Source organism: Danio rerio, chromosome 14, assembly GCF_052040795.2.
Source record: "Danio rerio strain M-AB ecotype USA chromosome 14, GRCz13ab, whole genome shotgun sequence".
In the NCBI taxonomy this organism is placed as follows: Eukaryota; Metazoa; Chordata; class Actinopteri; order Cypriniformes; family Danionidae; genus Danio; species Danio rerio.
The window spans coordinates 18370791-18377646 of NC_141034.1; positions in this window are offsets into that span (position 1 = coordinate 18370791).

Here is a 6856-nt window from a genome sequence, read left to right on the forward strand (position 1 = left end):
AGACTCCTCCGCTGCCTGAATATGAATAGCGTGCAGCGATTTCAGCCGCGGAAGACTCCTGAGGAGCAGATGGCGGGCGAGCTGAGACATGCGGCGAGAGCGCATAGCCCCCATACGGTTGATATACGCCGCAGACGTACTGCCAACAGCTCCAGGCGATATGCCAATGCAACTGGGTACCTTTCCAGGTCCACAGCCGCATGCCCGCAACGCACAGCCCCCCAGCCCGTGTTGGAAGCGTCTGTTGAAACGACAACAAGACTGGATGCCTGTCCTAGAGGCACTCAGGCCTGTAGGAACGAGGGGTCGCTCCAAGGGCTAAGGGCGCGGCGACACAGCGCAGTAACAGAGACTCAGTGTGCGCGCACGTGCCATGCGCGTCTGGGGACTCGATCATGAAGTCAGTGCTGATGTGGTCTCATATAGAGTAATCAGAGCGGCGTGAAGCGGCTGCGGATGCCATATGCCCCAGGAGCCTCTGAAAGTATTTCAGTGGGACAACTATTTTACTGTCGAGCTCTCTCAGACAGTACAGCATCAGCTGAGCGCGCTCTCTGCAGAGGCGTGCTGCCATGGTGACCGAGTCCAGCTCCAGCCCGAGAGAAGAGATCCTCTGCACGGGGGCGAGTTTGCTCTTTTCTCGGTTGACCTGAAACCCCAACAGGTGGAAGTGCCGGAGCACTTTGTCTCTGTGCATAATCAATTGCTCCGAGAGTGGGCAAAAATTAGCCAGTCATCAAGAAAATTGAGTATGCGGATGCCGCGAGCCGAAGGGGCACTAAGGCACCCTCCGCGGGCTTGGTGAGGACCCGCAGAGACAGAGAGAGGCCGAAGGAGAGGACTTTGTATTGCCAAGCTCGACCTTCAAACGCAAACCGCAGAAACTGACGGTGGCGAGGAAGAGTGGAGACATGGAAATACGCATCCATCAGGTCTAATGCTGCAGACCAACCCAGAGGACGAACGCACCGGAGGATTCGCTTCTGCGTGAGCATTCTGAAAGGCAGCTTGTGCAGACATCGGTTCAAAACGCGCAAATCTAGGATTGGCTGTGACCCACCGCTCTTTTGGGCACGATGAAGTGTAGGCTGTAAAACCCGCTCTCCATCTCGGCTGGAGGGAGCTGCTCGATTGCATCCTTTGCCAGGAGGACAGCAATCTCCTCTCGCAAGACAGGGGCGGACAGGGGCTGACCCTGGTGAATACACACCCCTGACTTGGGGGGCCGTTTCGCGAACTGGATCGCATAGCCGAGTCAGATTGTGCATAAGAGCCACCGCGAAGAGCTGGCCCGTGCTAACCAGGCAGGCAGAGCTCTCGCTAATGGACTCATCGCTACAATCACTGACGTACCAGCAGTGGGGCAGCGTGGAGTGGGTGTGCTGATCCGGGAAGCGCGAGGGTCCCGAGGAAGAACTGGAGGTGAGAGATTTGCTCTCACTCCGCACCCGAGCTCCGGAGGGGAGGCTCGAGGGGTGGGAGAAAGGAGACCGTCCTCCAAGCGCTCGTGAGCCACTGGCGAAACGCACCAAATCTGCAAGCTAGAAAGCATAGCGTCCCAGACTGGCAGATTTCGACTGTCACATCCGGGGAAGTGGAAAAGTGCTCTTTCATGATGTTTTCTGACTTTGATGACTTCGCGCATATCAGCTGAGGATGGCGCTCCTGGATCACTAGTGTGGACCTCGTCCTCCCCAACGCACACGCAGCGGACTTAGTAGTCTGAAGAGCTTAGTCGGCGGCGGTGCGAATTCATAAGCCTGGGTTGGACCCACCCTCGTGCAGCTCGGCCAGCGCCTGCGCTTGGTAGTGCTGGTAGGTGGCTATCGCATGCAAGGCGGAAGCAGCCTGGCCCGCAGCCTTGTAAGCTCTAGCTCCGAGAGAGGCAGATAACTTACAGGCTTTGGATGTAAGACGAGGCGGACCCTGCCAAGAAGAGGCGACAGGCGGATTAACCAGCATCGCGCACTCAACCTGAGGTCCAACGGGAGGTCCGCAGGCCCGTGAGCGACGGATGATCTCTGAATGAAACCCTCAGATCTGCCCGAGTGCCCGCTGCAGAGCAGGGGACAACTGGGGTGGTTTGCCCTTTTGCAAAGGCTAACCGCGATCTTTACTGCGCAACAGTCATGGCATCGCAATGAAGACATGAACTGCCCGCGAGCAGCGCATTAACATGCTGGACCCCCCAGGCATGCAACGCAGTGCCCGTGCCCATCATCCCAGGACAGGAAACCACCGCATCCAGAAACGCAGTCGGAGCGCCGTCCTTAAAAGGACGTGCTGCACGACTGTGTTGCTCTCTTTGTGAAGTTGCAACTTTATACGCACCGCTCTGGAGGACCGGACCCAAAGAACGCCAGGCAAGGGAGAAACCTAGCTCGACCGTCTGCCGCTGCGTGTATACATTCTGGACCGGGAGAATGCTCTCGTTTGCTCGCTTAGATCAAAGTTGATTGATCTAAGGCAGATCAGCTGTTCTGAAACCGAAAACTTAAGAGTTTTTAATCTCTCGGTAAATCAACTCAGAGTTCAAGTTTAAACTCCGAGTTGTTTGAACCTCCTTACTGAAAAAGGCCTCAGGAGCGTGCTATCTCAAAAATAAGCATTTTACATCGTTTTTCTCTAGATGACATGTATAATCTATTTATAAATAATATTGTTTTGTTTACGTCTAAACACTGCGACCATCCACACTAAATATTCTTATTATTTTGTTGCTGTCGTACCATGAATATTTTCTTAAATTATCATTAAACGTGGAGCTAACAGATTACTAGATAAAATAAGAACTTAATCAGTTGCCATCAGCCGAGTCCTTGCCAGAAGCGGCCCGGATATGGTTGACAGGAATCGGGCCAGTGCTTTACTACCGCATCACAACCGCATGTGCGGGAGCGAGCTGCGGGCCGCACTCGGCCCAGATAACACTCGCCGATGCCGAGTCGGAGCCGGAGCCGCCGGAGGGCAGCCGAGCTTGGGCCAATTACTACCTGCTATCTAATGATGGTAAAACGATCGTTTTACAATCGTTTTACAATCATTTTACAATGGTTTTACCATCGTTTTACCATCGTTTTACAATGGTTTTACAATCGTTGTACAATGGTTTTACCATCGTTTTACCTTCGTTTTACAACCGTTTTACCACCGTTTTACAATAGTTTTACAATCGTTTTACCATCGTTTTACCATCTATTTATAATCGTTTTACCATCGTTTTACAATCGTTTTACAATCGTTTTACAATGGTTTTACAATGGTTTTACCATCGTTTTACAATGGTAAAACGATCGTTTTACAATTGTTTTACAATCGTTTTATCATCGTTTTACAATGGTTTTACAATGGTTTTACCATCACTTTACAATTGTTCTACCATCGTTTTACAATCGTTTTACAATCGTTTTACAATGGTTTTACCATCGTTTTACAATCATTTTACAATGGTTTTACAAGGGTTTTACCACCGTTTTACAATGGTTTTACAATGGTTTTACAATGGTTTTACAATCGTTTTACCATCGTTTTACTATCATTTTACAATCGTTTTACAATAGTAAACGATCGTTTTACAATGGTTTTACCATCGTTTTACAATGGTTTTACAATCATTTTACCATCGTTTTACCATCGTTTTACCATCGTTTTACAATGGTTTTACTATAGTAAAAACGATCGTTTTACAATGGTTTTACCATCGTTTTACAATGGTTTTACAATGGTTTTACCATCGTTTTACAATTGTTTTACAATGGTTTTACAATGGTTTTACCATCGTTTTACAATCGTTTTACAATGGTTTTACAATGGTTTTACAATCGTTTTAAAATGGTTTTACCATCGTTTAACAATCGTTTTACAATGGCTTTACAATAGTTTTACCATCGTTTTACAATGGTCTTACAATGGTTTTACAATCGTTTTACCATCGTTTTACAATGGTTTTACAATGGTTTTACCATCGTTTTACAATGGTTTTACAATGGTTTTACAATCGTTTTACCATCGTTTTACAATGGTTTTACAATGGTTTTACAATGTTTTACAATGGTTTTACAATGGTTTTATAATTGTTTTACAATCGTTTTACCATCGTTTTACAATCGTTTTATCATCGTTTTACAATGGTTTTACAATGGTTTTACAATGGTTTTACCATCACTTTACAATTGTTCTACCATCGTTTTACAATCGTTTTACAATCGTTTTACAATGGTTTTACCATCGTTTTACAATCATTTTACAATGGTTTTACAAGGGTTTTACCATCGTTTTACCTTCGTTTTACAACCGTTTTACCACCGTTTTACAATAGTTTTACAATCGTTTTACCATCGTTTTACCATCTATTTATAATCGTTTTACCATCGTTTTACAATCGTTTTACAATCGTTTTACAATGGTTTTACAATGGTTTTACCATCGTTTTACAATGGTAAAACGATCGTTTTACAATTGTTTTACAATCGTTTTATCATCGTTTTACAATGGTTTTACAATGGTTTTACCATCACTTTACAATTGTTCTACCATCGTTTTACAATCGTTTTACAATCGTTTTACAATGGTTTTACCATCGTTTTACAATCATTTTACAATGGTTTTACAAGGGTTTTACCACCGTTTTACAATGGTTTTACAATGGTTTTACAATGGTTTTACAATCGTTTTACCATCGTTTTACAATCATTTTACAATCGTTTTACAATAGTAAACGATCGTTTTACAATGGTTTTACCATCGTTTTACAATGGTTTTACAATCATTTTACCATCGTTTTACCATCGTTTTACCATCGTTTTACAATGGTTTTACTATAGTAAAAACGATCGTTTTACAATGGTTTTACCATCGTTTTACAATGGTTTTACAATGGTTTTACCATCGTTTTACAATTGTTTTACAATGGTTTTACAATGGTTTTACCATCGTTTTACAATCGTTTTACAATGGTTTTACAATGGTTTTACAATCGTTTTAAAATGGTTTTACCATCGTTTAACAATCGTTTTACAATGGCTTTACAATAGTTTTACCATCGTTTTACAATGGTCTTACAATGGTTTTACAATCGTTTTACCATCGTTTTACAATGGTTTTACAATGGTTTTACCATCGTTTTACAATGGTTTTACAATGGTTTTACAATCGTTTTACCATCGTTTTACAATGGTTTTACAATGGTTTTACAATGTTTTACAATGGTTTTACAATGGTTTTATAATTGTTTTACAATCGTTTTACCATCGTTTTACAATCGTTTTATCATCGTTTTACAATGGTTTTACAATGGTTTTACCATCACTTTACAATTGTTCTACCATCGTTTTACAATCGTTTTACAATCGTTTTACAATGGTTTTACCATCGTTTTACAATCATTTTACAATGGTTTTACAAGGGTTTTACCACCGTTTTACAATGGTTTTACAATGGTTTTACAATGGTTTTACAATCGTTTTACCATCGTTTTACAATCATTTTACAATCGTTTTACAATAGTAAACGATCGTTTTACAATGGTTTTACCATCGTTTTACAATGGTTTTACAATCATTTTACCATCGTTTTACCATCGTTTTACCATCGTTTTACAATGGTTTTACTATAGTAAAAACGATCGTTTTACAAAGGTTTTACCATCGTTTTACAATGGTTTTACAATGGTTTTACCATCGTTTTACAATTGTTTTACAATGGTTTTACAATGGTTTTACCATCGTTTTACAATCGTTTTACAATGGTTTTACAATGGTTTTACAATCGTTTTAAAATGGTTTTACCATCGTTTAACAATCGTTTTACAATGGCTTTACAATAGTTTTACCATCGTTTTACAATGGTCTTACAATGGTTTTACAATCGTTTTACCATCGTTTTACAATGGTTTTACAATGGTTTTACCATCGTTTTACAATGGTTTTACAATGGTTTTACAATCGTTTTACCATCGTTTTACAATGGTTTTACAATGGTTTTACAATGTTTTACAATGGTTTTACAATGGTTTTATAATTGTTTTACAATCGTTTTACCATCGTTTTACAATGGTTTTAAACACTAAAACCTGAACCACACTGTTCCAGTTACTATGACCATTTATGTGAAGCTGCTTTGACACAATCTACATTGTAAAAGTGCTATACAAATAAAGCTGAATTGAATTGAATTGAATCGTTTTACAATGGTTTTACAATGGTAAAACGATCATTTTACCACGGTTTTATAATGGTTCTACAATCGTTTTACCATCGTTTTACAATGGTTTTACAATGGTTTTACAATCGTTTTACAATGGTTTTACAATGGGTTTACAATGATAAAACGATTGTTTCACCATCATTTTACAATGGTTTTACCATCGTTTTACAATGGTTTTACAATCGTTTTACAATGGTTTTACAATGGTTTTACCATTGTTTTACAATGGTTTTACAATGGTAAAACGATCGTTTTACCATCGTTTTACAATGGTTTTACAATGGTTTTACCATCGTTTTACAATGGTTTTACAATGGTTTTACAATGATAAAACAATCGTTTTACCATCGTTTTACAATGGTTTTACAATGGTTTTACAATGGTTTTACCATCGTTTTACAATGGTTTTACAATGGTTTTACAATGATAAAACGATCATTTTACCATTGTTTTATAATGGTTTTACAATGGTTTTACAATCGTTTTACAATGGTTCTACCATCGTTTTACAATGATAAAACGATCATTTTACCATCGTTTTACAATGGATTTACCATCGTTTTACAATGGTTTTACAATGGTTTTACAATGGTTTTACAATCGTTTTACAATGGTTTTACAATGGTCTTACAACTATAAAACGATCGTTTTA